A 13,537-nucleotide genomic window follows, 5' to 3' on the forward strand; every position below is an offset into this window, starting at 1 on the left:
GCTTGTTTTTGTTATCTCTTCGTTAGCCAGTAGTGTGGAATACTAAATCTTTTTCTGTTTTGCCTTGGGAAACAGTTCTTGAGGTTCATGAAAGTCTACTCCTTTGCAGCAGTTTGTTCCAAATCCTGGCGGAGAGGGCTGAAATTCTTAGTTTGGCAGAGCTGCAGTCAAGCTGTAAATAAGTATGTGTGATATGCTGAAAAGTTCTGTAGAAAACTGAAATGGTTTGTGAGTTTAAGATTGATTTAGGGAAAAGCCCATCTTGTTCTGTTATTTAGAGAATAGAGTATCCTAAACTTTCAACAGATCGCCTTAAGTAGATTTGAATTTTCCATCCAAAAGCGGGTGGGAAAATACCACCTTTAGGCAAGACTGAAACAGTATTTCTGATTTGGAGTGGGGTCTAGCAGGAAGAACTGGTGTGGCTTGATTCACATTACTGAGTGGGTACATCCACAGAACTTTCTTTAGAGTGTTGGAATTTGACTTATGTACTGGGACACTTGAGTGTTTTCTTGATTATTATTTTTTTTTCTAGTTTTCTATTATCAGATAGACTTTTAAGAATAATTGAATAATTGTTCAGTGGGAGCTTTGTAATGTAACTTTTTTATGAACAACTTATCAATTTGAAAATCATGTCATGCTATAAAGGTTTCATCTTTATTTTATAATGCCTTCACAAAAAGGAACTGATAATAGCACAATCTACAGCAGCACATTTTGAAATCCAGAAAAGAACACTGTATCTTCTTATCTGATCTTCTTTATATTATAGACCAGTTACATTTCGGCTTTCCTCCTCCACCAAGTTCAGTAACACGGGTTTATCTAAAGCCTGTTTTGCAACAGTGCATCTACTCTTGACGTTTTAAAATCAAGAAATACAGAATCTACTGCTTTCTTGACTGTTTGTTCCAGTGGTATCATATTCTTGTTTCTGAGAGAGAGAGAAAATGTGGTATTTTAAATAGGTACTTATTCTACATCCATTGTATCCCCTATTTAAATTATTGTTTGATTTTCCATTATGGTTTCTTTTTTTTTTGAATCCATGTCAGGTAGTCTGCTGGAGCTTTTGGATCTATTGAAGCACAATTCTCATGCTCTTGCTTTCTGCAATTTCTTTGTGCTTTTTCGGGATATAATATCAAGAATAATGAAAAAAGGTTTTAAAGGTCATTCTTATTCCAGAACTTGGGGAAATAAGTGATATGAATACAGGCAGTTCTTTGTAAGTGTATCTTAATTGGGAATATTTTCTTGTAAATTGTAAAGCATACAACTGAATTGCACAATCATCCTCAAAACAGAGTTCTGTAAGTACTGGACACATACGATGATAGTTTGACTCTTTTACAGGGGGGAGGAAGCACCAGTCTCTTTCTTGTGCATAAAAAAAAAAAAAAAAGACAACACAGAATATTTGAAATGTTACATTGTGAAGACATGGTTGTCTCAACTAAACTTTTATTTTCCCTGTCATTTTCATTAGAGTTTTGCAGAATCACCGCTAATGGTACATTTTATGACGAACCTTTGTTTACTTTCAGAGCCCTGGGGTTTTTGGCTTCCATTTTTTTCTGACAATCTGTGTTTATAGAGATAACGTGATCTTGGCAAAGCATGTAGTGCTGTATCTTTGCAAAAGCTGGCTGGTGTTTCAGATAGGGAACAAGTGGAGAGCTCTCAGGCCATTGATGATTAAGGAAGCATTAAAGTAAACTATCAAGCAAGTACATTTTCCTGAATTATAAAGATAAAATGTCAACGTTGCTATCATAAATTATTCAACAATATGAAGCAATAAAATAGGGTTTAAAAAAAGAATGTCTTCCTTTTTTTAAAATACTTCAACCCTTCTACCAAAGAATAACAGAAACTGCAATACTTTATATATATATATTGTAATTGAACTCTAAATCATTATTTGATAGGCTTGTGAATGCCTTTATATAGTTTTGTTTTTTAGAGTACTAGTATTTAATTAAACTTTTATTTAACAAAATCATTTGATTTCAAATATTTCTGCCTCACTGTCTCACAAGATTGTTGCTTGGATGTCTCAGAAGGTCTGTTTCATGTTTTGCTGTACTGCATTGTATGACCAGGTCCTGATTCTGTAAGGATTTATAAATGTGATTTAGTTTGTGCACAATGCCCATTTGGAGCCATGTTGAATCTGTATAGGATTGAAGAGGGAGCAAGGAGGGAAGTGTTGTGAGGTTTGTTTTTGTTTTTTTAAGGCAGATTTTTTATTAGCTGGCTTAGAGCTTCAGGCTCTAATCTTGCTTAGGTTTTTAGCTGCTCCTGCAATACCGAAGAAACCTTAAATAAAAATACAAGACATCTTATATAGATTGCCCTGTATGCAATTACATTTTCTACAAAAAAAGGTAGTTCAAAGTTAGACACTTCTAAATAATATTAGTGTTCCAGGTTACTGTAACTGATATGTCATTGTAAAGAACTAGCTTTGTTTCTTCTACAAAACTTTAAGCGTTTTTCCAAAGGTGATGGGGCCAGAGGGAATCAACACCAAAATTCCCTGGAAACCCCCTCACATTGAGCAGGGAATTTTTACGTGAAATATGTATCAGGTCTACATGGAAGCCGAAAAAGCAGAGTAGGCTGAAGATGAAGAGAGTCTTACTGGAGAGCCCAAAGAAGACACTGGCATCTGTTGGTCTTGGCTGTTCGGTAGAGATTGCTGATTCACTCTGACTTAAATGTTATCCTGTTTACGTGCTGACAATTATTTCTGCAAAGGGCTAATTTCTTGAAGCACATGTCAGATTCTCTTCAGATAGTGTAAAAGCTGGAATGGAAGTAAGGGGATAACTTTGTTCATCCAGATGTTTTCACATTTTTGATGACTTTGTCTCAGATTTACAAGTCTTTCCCTCCCCCACATTTTTCACTGAAAAATGCTACAGGAAACAAGGTCATGCATGTTTTATCATGTAGCATATTATGCAATGTTCTTGTCCAAGACCACTTTACCCTTTGTTTTTGTCAGGTGGTGAAAACTGGGAAATGAAAGAAACCAAAGAACCCACAAAAGTGGGAGCAGCAGTGAGAACATCTTATTGTGAAGAACGTAGTGAATGTCTTTTTGTTTTCTCTTTTTGTAGGCAGAAATGGTGGCTGGGATTGTGATTATATTCTCCATGGTACTTTACCCGGTATGGTAAAGTGTAAAAGTGTACTTCTAATCTCTAAAGGTAGAGATTTAGAAGTTTGACAGAGAACTCTCAGTCATGGTATTCTGGTTGTTGAAACTGGAGATTCCTTTTCATTTCGAACAGTATAGCAAAGAGCCGTAGCAATATTGTTCTGTGCAATTACTTCTCACTACACATAAGGTGACTGCAGATTTCCTTAATCTGTCTTTGAGGTTCAAGTAAGAGGTTTTTTATTTAAGCTATTCTGATATTTGGCCAGTAATCAGGATCTTTCTGTACTGTGTTCATTTTTTCCCTCATTTTTTTGATGCTACTAAATTTAAGCTGTGTTGGAAAAGAATAAGCTACAAAAAAAAAAAAGAGGCTTAATACACAGAGGGGAAAGAAGGTTGTTAAACATTGTTTTGACACTTTTTACTTTGGCTCTTCCTCCTTCTGTGTACCTCCTACTTGCCTACAGGAGACTGGCGGTGTCACTGCCCTTCCCCCCGCCACATAGTCTTCTGCTCTTGGTTCACAGGAAGAAAATTCTAGCTCTTCAGACCTCGTGAGTTTCTGCACACAGTGTAAACACATATGACAGTTACTGTAGAGGCAGTAGTTTCACTAACCTCCGAGGAGGGAAGTTGCCAGACTGGGGAAGTGAGATAAGACGGCAAGAAAAGGGAGAAGACAGAATTCAGAAGGAAAGTCCAAAAGGGTTTAACTTTTTAAAATCCAAGTCTTGGGAAGAGCTCCCAGAACAACCTCAAGCTGGGCAATTTATTCTAGTAGCTAGTGGGAACTGGAAGGAGTTATGACTGGTTTTCCATACCGAGTTGTTTGCTGTGAGAAACCCTTTTGTCTTCTGTGAAGGAAGAGAACCTTGTTATTTTCTTCCAGGATATAACTCCGCTTGATGAAACTGTTGAGTTATTTGCCTAGAAGATACCTTTCTTTATAAACTCAGAGATCCAGAGCACTCCCATAGTTGGAGAGGATAAAGAACTTTGTCAAAGGTCTGACGCCCTTCAGAAGTACCAAACTACGGCAAGTGGTGGGTCTTGGCTTTTCTCTTTCTTCCACAGTTAAGCTGTTGAGAGCAGACATTTACCTGAGAAATCCCTGCCTACCACAGGAAAAAGGACAGGTCTTTGGAGGCTGAGAGAAGAGCAACAGTTTTGAGACCTTTTCCATTGCAATATGGCTGGTGTCTGCTGTACCGCTGTTCAGCACTCTCAGACTGCAACATGAAATGTGTATGACTTCTGATAGCTTCGTGTAGCCTGTTTCGTCCTTGACAGCATCTGCTAAACTGGCATCTGTTTTGCAGCTGTTGATGCTATTCTTTGGCCATGCAGTACTGTAGCAACAACTGTTGGTTTGTGTTTTGACAAATCCCTCTTCGGTTATGACACTGAGAATTGCATTTGGAAAAGGATAGCTTGCTTTCTTCAAAAGTGTCTTCCAGCATCACCTCACCGCTATCTCAATCTTGCAATGCTTAAGAAAGCCAAGCAATTTGACAGACTACTTTGCTGCTCCTGCTGTTGTACTTTTTGTTTTGTTTGCACTTTCAATATTTATTTTAACTTCTGAGTGTAGCTATAACTGTCATATGTATTATCTAGAGGTTGTTGAAGGGTTTTTCCCTTAGATGGTGCTTTCAACAAAAATGCCTTTTAATAGAAAAATACTTTTTTCTGTTTTGGTGGTGAATTGGAATAGTTTTTCCACTTTGAAATGTGATTATTTTTTTTTAACCTTTTTAAATTGTCTCCTAATTTCTTGGTAATTCACTGGTAGTTGTTTTTACGTAGAAACCACTGCTTTGCTTGTTCAATGTAAGACAGTGGTTCTCCATTTATTGTAACCAAAAGCCACCAAGCAGAATGAGACTAGTAGCGAGCAATCTTCAGAAACACTTTTTACTTTGAGTTAATTTGCTCCATGCACACAGGAGCATTGGCAATTACTTTTTTATGTCTTTCTCAAAGAAATCAAAAAATCAGTTAAGGAAGACCTACGCTCTGCTAATTAACCTTTATTTCATGGTCTAAGCTATTAAACAGAATTCAGTTTTCAGTACAGTTTACGAAACAAAACCCAGTATGTTGTGGCATACTTGTGAAAATATCACTTATTCCTAATTTTGCTGTTCTCGTCTCCTCTTGCATCACTTTAGAAGAATTTGAGAGATATGTACAAGGGAATCATGGGAAATCGGTGACTTTTTGCATATACTTCACACAAAAGGTATTTCTCACCTATTGCGGCTACTCTTCCTATGTCCTCTTTGCATATAAAGCTGTGCAGATAATGGTGACTCTGAATGGACTAAGGGTCCTCAGTTGCCACTGTCTCAGGAGATAATCTTTGCCAAAACAATTGGGCAACCATTTGAATTGCTTGGAAATTTTCTGATGAAATAGTCTTTTGCTGAAATTTATCAGCATGGTGAAATTGAAATGTTTAGCAGATATGGACTGACTCTTGCCAAAGTTCTGATGGAACCTAAGCAGAAGCTCTTGCTTGTGGTCAGGTGTTTGATTTGATTGCTTTCCTGGTAACTCACCTACTTGGCAGGTTACTGTGATGCTGAGGCTTCTAGGATGTGTTGTTCATTCTGCTTTTCTGACAGCACCCCCAGTTAGCTTTCTTCCTGGGGTAAGTTAGAGCAAGGGCTTAATTGTGTTGTGAAAAATGTAGAAATCATGATTATTTTTTTTAATTCTTAATCAGCATGAAAAGATTAAAATCCTCATACTGATAGCTTCTGTCCACTTAGTCCCTGTGTGTCATGCAAGCGGATCAGTCCAGGATCATTACTCTTTCCTTGTGCAAAAGTTCATGGACTCTTGCTGAATTGCTGATACAGGCAGTGGTTTGCCAAGTGAAAACTGTAAGCAAATGTTATCTTTGCTTCTCCACTTTTTTTAGCATATGTTTTGTGATTGATATGTTAGTCTCTCATCTTTCTTCTGTATCTGCTTGCTACCGTGTGCATTCAAATTTTGATATATTAAAAATCCTTGTGTGATATTAATGTACAGCTGATAAAACAGGCAAATTCCGTGGGAGTCACTTAACTTTTTGTATTTGTTTCTTGTATGAGCAGTTGTTTTCTTGTGTCAGTGGCTTTACCTTGTGGCAGGACAACTTTTAGATCCCCCAATAGGCAGATTGTGTTAGAGAAAGACCATGAAAACTGAAGACAAACTCTTTCTCTACAAAAAATCTTTAAATATGTTTTAAGACAATATTTTATATTTTTGTGAAAGCTATTTTAAAAGTCAGAACAAATATTACCTGGGAGAAGACAACAGGGTTTTCTTAATGCAGAAAATGATGCATTGGAAGCGTAGATTAACTGTATATGTAAAGTTGACATTTGTTGTCTAAGCAATGGAAAAAGTTCTCAGATTTTCCAGATTGCTTAATGTTTTTAGAGGTATTGTTGAATACTTTGATAAAGTTAGTCAGAAGAATGTTTTCTTTTGCATATGTATTGGAAAGATGTGAATCTGTTGTGATGAATTTTTTGTGAAATACTAGCTGAGGTAATGCATTCTGACTGAACAAAGAATCTCTTGTTGGTCCATTAAGTAGCAGTGGCATTTCTGCACACGCTGGTGTTTTAAAATACAGTGCTTTATTGCCTGTCAAAGTAGTGTATATGTTTGGTTCCATGACTTTAGTATACTTTTGTGTTTAAAAAAAAACAGCAAAACAAACCTGCATACACAAAGCAAATCAGACCAGATATGCAAGGAATAATGCATATTGTATGCAGAGTATGAATACTGTTATCTTTTTAAGATTAACATATTTACAGCATTAATAGGCCATGCTGGGTGCATGTTATGGGAAAGTTTAGTTGTGCTCCATTTGTCTGTGTATTCAAACTGAACTGTGAAGACTATAATTAAATATTAAGTATGCATATTAAGTGTAAACCAAACAAGCTAACCAAAACAATTATAAGTGGGAAAGTGATTTTTCTTCTTAGTCTAATCTTGGTTTTAGAGGTAAAAAGTATATTTTGGTGGTCTTGTAACAAGACGCATAATACTCTTCAGAACTTCCTGGTGTTCTCCTGTTACTGCCTACTAATGTAACACCTGTTGGCGCTTTTTTGTGAGACTTCTAGTCTCTTACCTACACTCTTAACCACCTACCTACCATTACTTGGGAAGGTTTTTGTGATTGATGTTTACAATATTCAACCAAATTCCTTGAAAGAAGGATGTGTGTATAAGCAGATGGAAAGCGTACACATTTTTATCATCTTCAGTTTACACAAGATGTCCTAGTCTACTGGCAATAAACATGTTGAGTTGTTTGAAGACAACGTCTGTCTCCAAGGCCTTACTTGTCAATAGAAAATGCTACTTTGATTCTTCTCTCTTGCTAGTAAATTGAGTACTCAAGGTACGTGGTGACACAGGCACAATAAACACTAACTGTATTTATAGGAATTCTGAAGGCTTGCTGAGAAGTGACTGTTTCAGGTTGCAGAACCTCCTGTGTGTAATAAATTCTGCATGGTGTTCTTTGCAGATAATGGCAACTTGGAGACGTGCTAACTAATTTTGTCTGACTTTCATTAGACTCTTAAGTTCATTTTGGAATTGGGCATTTAAATCCTTGCAGCTGCCAGAAATGTAAGCTGGTGTAAACTCGAACAAATTGGAGGGAAAAAAAAGAAAGAGGAAACAGGGGAGCAAGGTTGCTGGCAAGATGGTGCGCTGTCAGATTGGTACAGCCAGCAATGTAGGTAATATTCTTTGCAACCGCTGCTAAAAGAACAAGTTGTGTCAGATGAGTCTTACTCAGCCTCAAAGTATGTAAACTAAATAGTTTTATAAGGTCTTGATGCAGGTCCTATAAATAGGTACATCTGTAAATGTGTAGAAGAAAAAGTGGCTGACTCTTTCTTTTTTTTTTTAAAAAAAAAGTATGTTACTATAACCACCATGAGCCTGTTCATCTTGGAGTTTTACATCTCCAAATTTCCTTGCTTTTTGTCCAGAGCTATGAGCTACTCTTTCATAAGCAAGCGATCATTTTTCTGTTTGTCATGTGAAGAAGGATAGATTTGATATTAGGCTGCTTTATCCAATTTTTCATTTGAAAAGCAAGCTGCAATGTCACTGAGCTAGTTCAAAATGTTGCAACCCTTATTCCACTGGGCTGTGCTAGGCAGAGAGTAAAAGTGGCTTGAGTTCTTAGCTTGACCTGGTGTGTCCCATCAGTTCAGCAGCAGCAGCTGTCTCGTATAGCTAATGTTACACAATTGATTAGGAGTTTATGGAAAAATGACATCATTAACTACAGTCAGGTAAATCTTCATGCAGTTTTGCTTAAAGTCAAGGGCCCGACGGGGACTGATGAATGCAATGCAGTTCTGAGCATGGAACGGTACTTTCGAAATAGAAAATAATTCAGAATACCCAGCAATGCCCCTCAATCTGGAACTTGCGTGAGCAGGCGGTGGTTCTGTGCTTCTTTTGAAGCTGGTCCTCTTAGATCATTGTGCATGGAATGTGTGCTCAACAGGTCAGTGACAGACTGGCTGCTCTGCCCCAAACAACCCCTCTTCTCCCCCTCTGGCACTTTAATACAGGTCTGGAAAACTTGAATTGACTGTACTGGACTTTGGATCAGATCTTAATTGGCTGGCTAGACAGCATTTGAAGGAGAATCCCTGGAGGTGCATACAAAATACACAGCTGTCCAAACAAGGCAAAACTGCTTATCTCTAAAGCCAGTATTGCGAGGGGAGAAACGCTAATCATTGCCATAAGTCTGACTTCTGTGGGGAGAGAAGCTGAATTTACTGTTCATTGAGATGGGTTCCTTTTTCATGGAGTATAAGTGCTTTCAAATGGTGTTTCTTGCAACCACAGAAGCATTGTGTAAAGAGAGTAAGGGTGGGTGTGCCCTTGTCCTTCCTGCTACAAGACACTTGGAGTTAACTTCCACATGAATTGAAGTGAGTGGCTGTTGTCAGTTTTCAAATAGAATTAGTTGTTCCAGTTAAAGGGAGTGTTACTTCAGGAAGTGAACATGCCATGTCTCTTTTTGTAATTATTTTTCCTTTTAAACTTCCCTTTTCTCCATATAATACCATCAACAGTTTTCTTAAACTGATGCTGCATTCACACAAAAGAAAAACATGGTAAGTGCAAAAAAAATATTGGTAATTATGTTTCAAGTCAGGTGTCTGTTTCTTACACCAGTTTCTTGCTAGAGCTGAGGAGCAGTCTCAGTACCAAAAATGTGGTTTTGAAAATACTGTTTAAAAAGCTTTGTATTTAAAAAAACATAAATTTTAAAGTCCTTGACAAAGACAACAGGAATTTGGTCAAATGATAGGAGTGGATCTCTCTGTACATAAACACAGATTTGAAATTCTTAAATAATGATGCATTATGTATTGTTCACAGCCATTAACTTTTTTTAATACTAAGTGTGTTTTTATTGCAGATACATTATGTTCCACCACTGCTTGTGTGCCTGCTTTGTCTGACCTCCTGTGGATACCAGCAGCAAGTGGGTGACTCGTGACATGCTTATTTAATCGGCTTTCTCAATCTCATGTTTCATACAGAGATTTATCAAGTGATAAAAGGTAATTAACAGTAGGAGATTTACCTGCACTGAGAGAATGCTCTGATTTTTGAACCTCCAAAGTTGTATGTTTGAAGTGGTATGGCTTAAGATCCTAGCCCTGGAGGTTTGCCTAGAAACTCACAACAACAACAGAAACAAAACCCAAAACCACAAAGTGAAGGTGGGGGAGGATTATTTTCAAGAAGAGAGTTTAGATTTTGCAAAACTGTGAGAGCCCATAGCTCAAATGGTCTGAAGGAAAAAGAAAAAAAGTTGTTCTTAATGGGGTTGTGAATGACGCATGTTGTTAAATCATGAGGATTTTGTATGTCCTCCATATTTTAATGAAATTTATTGCATAAGTGGTGGTTTTCAATCTCTTTCATTTCTTTCTCGTTGACTTAAAAAGAACCATATGAATTAGTGCAGCCCACTGTGGCTGGTAAAATTAATCTTCAGGTGCAGGCGACAACAGAGAATTGCATATAAACATGTTGCATTGTAGATGCTGGTGGTTGTGATTAGAGCAATATGGGAAGTTATTAATCTCATCCTTTAGCAACTGTGACTTGAAATATTATCCAGATTAGGAACATTAAAATAATCCTATTGGATCAAATCCTCTGTTCATCAGTATCAGAATCAGATCTTTTATAGTTAGTAGCTTTGATCTCCAAATCAAGGTGTTTATATTCCATCCAGATTTTGTTACATATTCTTGTTACGTGAATAAGTGGACAGGCTATTTTTCAGTTTCACTGTGTCTTGATTGTGTCAGACATACTTTCACCTGGTACATAGCTCCTTTTTGGCAAATACCACTGTGGTACTGTGAGTAACTTACCTACAAAAGTCCCATTCTCAATATATTAAATTCTTTTATACAGCTATGGGAATTCTTTACACGAACATTTACATTCTTTACATAAACACAGAAATTCTTTTTTTAATTGCAGTATGATAATATATCTGTTCTGTATACCCCAGAAAATTATACTCATATGTTCTGCAAACAGGTAGATCAATGTCTCCCAGTATATTTAGTCTCAAATTACTCAAGTTTTACAATGGTCAGAAGAATAGGACATTTCAAATATTCTGGATGAAAAGCAATTAATTTTTTTTTTGCCATGTTTAACATTTCTATTGTGATGCTGCAATGGTCTCTGGGTGTAACAAAGAAGGGAAAACCAAGTGTGTCGAATTGGAGACTTGTCTGATAAGAAATACAGGCGAAAGCAGTTTCATTAATGGTGTGCGCTCTCACACCCCTGGTGAGTGGTGACCATGTGTTTCAATTACTGCACATGCGAAGCTCTGTCTGTAGAACTAGTTTAATTGGATGTTTTCTTGGCAAAGGCCAAGAAAATGCGTTTTGGAAGCTGATTTAGGGATATTTCTTGCTTTCACCTGTTTCATCAGCACTTCAACATAAAGACAAAATAAAAATAAAAGACAAACTTGAAACTTGAAACTTATTTAAATTGAAGTAGTGACACAGTTATATGAGTAGCATCTCTGGAGATTTTTCACATTGTTGCAGGGAAGCTTGGAAGTCAGTGCAACAAAAACAGTGGAGTAGAGTATTCTGTTGCAGTATTTATTTTGCATTTTTTACTGCACTTTGTTGATATTTCACATTCTAAGGTGTGATTAAGTAAGGTTCTCTTCTTGGTTTATGGAGTTTTTTAATATAGAAACAAGGATGGAATGATGAGTTTTTTTTGAAATTGCAAATGTGTTCATAAAAACACAGATTTATGAAGAAGAGCTGGGCACAAGCATGTCTTGTTTAGTTCACTTTTGAAATTGGCCAGGTTTTCAGTTAGTTCTATCAACAATATTTCCATTCAGTGTTGGAGAGGCATAATGCTAGGTGACCAAAGTGAAAGGATCTGTCAATTCAGGTGAAGGTTTTTGTTGAACAGAGGGTTAATATTAGAGTATTTTAGGAAAATTACTGTGGTAATTAAAAAAGGCTTCCTTTGGAGATTAAAGTTGTGTTTTATATAAGTGATAGAGTACAAACGTTAAATCTTACATTTTGGTGACAGGTAGGGAGAAATCTTTTAAATATCATGTTTCTAGTGATGTGGTAGTTATGTTCTTCTAAGAAACATGAATTCTGTGATGGGGTAAGAGAAACGCATTTTTGTACTTAATTGAACATTGTTATCTGTGTGCTGCCTTTGCAGCTGAAGGCACAAATCCTCTCATTTAAAGGTAGCTGGGTCTGTGAATGAGGCATAGGGGATCTATACGCCCCCCTAAATCAGGGCCCAAGGACTGTAGTGAGTGACACTTGCACCTAGAAATTCAGATTTATATGTCTGTTGTACACTGGCTTTGTGTTGCTCAGTTTGGGAAATAAAATGGTGCACTTTTCCCTTGGTGATGGTGTCTTTTTTTTCTTTTTCCCAGAATTACCATCATGGTAGCATAGTTTTATCCTCCCCTATGTGTAATTCAATATTTTTGTCTGTCACATAGCTTGTGAAGTTAATTTTTCCTCCTTTAAGGTGTTTAGCCTTTTTTTCTGCTGACTTAACTGTTGTAATCTATTGCTGTAGCACAAGTCATCTTTAGCCCACATAAATGTATAGTTGTATGCTCATCATTTCCTCAGTAATTGTAGTTAGGAGCAGAAAAAAAAATTGTTCAAAACTACTCTTTTATGATGAAGCAACATAGTTCAATATAAACAGAAGCTGTTGAAAATTGAACTTTAAGAATGTGACACCTATCTGCCTATGCAAAAAAAAAAAGCATATTTTTAAGTTAAACAGCAACATTTTCATGTTCAGTATCTTTATTAACTGTTCAGTATCTTCATCAACAACATGCTGAGGCTTCACTCAATTCCAGTGTCAGTTTGGGAATGACACCAAGCTGAGTAGTGCAGCTGGTACGCTTGAGGGATGGGATGCCATCCAGAGGGACCTTGACAGGCTTGAGAAGTGGGCCCATGTGAACCTTGTGAAGCTCAGCAATGCCAAGTGCAAGGTCTGCACCTGGCTTGGAGCAATCGCCAGTATCAGTACAGACTGGGGGATGAATGGATTGAAAGTAGCCCTGCAGAGAAGGACTGGGGGATATTGGTAGATGAAAAATGAGACACCAGCTGGCAATGTACTCTTGCAGCCCAGAAAGCCAATTTCATCATATAAAAAGAAGTGTGCCAGCAGGTCGAGGGAGGTGATTCTCCCCCTCTACTCAGCTCAAATGAGACCCCACTTGGAGTACTGTGTTGAGCTCTTGGGTATCCAGCACAAGGAAGACATAGACCTGTTGGAGTGAGTCCAGAGGGAGGGCCACAAAAATGATCAGAGGACTGGAACTCCTCTCCTATGAAGACAGGCTGAGACAGTTGGAGTTGTTCTGCCTGGAGAAAAGAAGGCTCAGGGAGACCTTATTGCAGCCCAAACCATTCTATGATTATAAAAAAGTCAAATCTTTATAACTGATGTATTGTTAAGACCTATTCTGCATTTTCAAAATATGAAATGCTGAATTCCAGGTGGTAGTTACTTGGAATCAATTTTAATAAAAGCAAGCTTTATAGACTGTGGTCAAAGCTTTTCTCATAAGCATGGATTATACTCATTAAAATTATGAAGGAGTCACGGACGAGCAAAGACCTTCTTCAACTGGGTTTTGGAATGGGCCATTGATCTCACTCTTTTTTTAAACTTCAGGGTTTTTTTTGCACTATCAAATATAACTACATTGAGTTGTTAGTCTCTGTTCTTCGATTACAT

General features: G+C 37.2%; 1 protein-coding gene across 1 annotated transcript in view; it reads left to right on the plus strand.

The window, feature by feature from the left end:
- The first annotated feature begins 9,646 nt into the window (after nucleotides 1-9,646).
- Nucleotides 9,647-13,537, plus strand: part of JAK2 (Janus kinase 2) — a 50,386-nt gene continuing 46,495 nt past the window's right edge. Inside the window, exon 1 of the mRNA XM_009890655.1 lies at nucleotides 9,647-9,719. The gene's annotated coding sequence lies outside the window, so the exon portion shown is untranslated. The remainder of the gene's footprint in view (nucleotides 9,720-13,537) is intronic.

Source organism: Charadrius vociferus, unplaced genomic scaffold (genome assembly GCF_000708025.1).
Source record: "Charadrius vociferus isolate BGI_N301 unplaced genomic scaffold, ASM70802v2 scaffold188, whole genome shotgun sequence".
Classification (NCBI taxonomy): Eukaryota; Metazoa; Chordata; class Aves; order Charadriiformes; family Charadriidae; genus Charadrius; species Charadrius vociferus.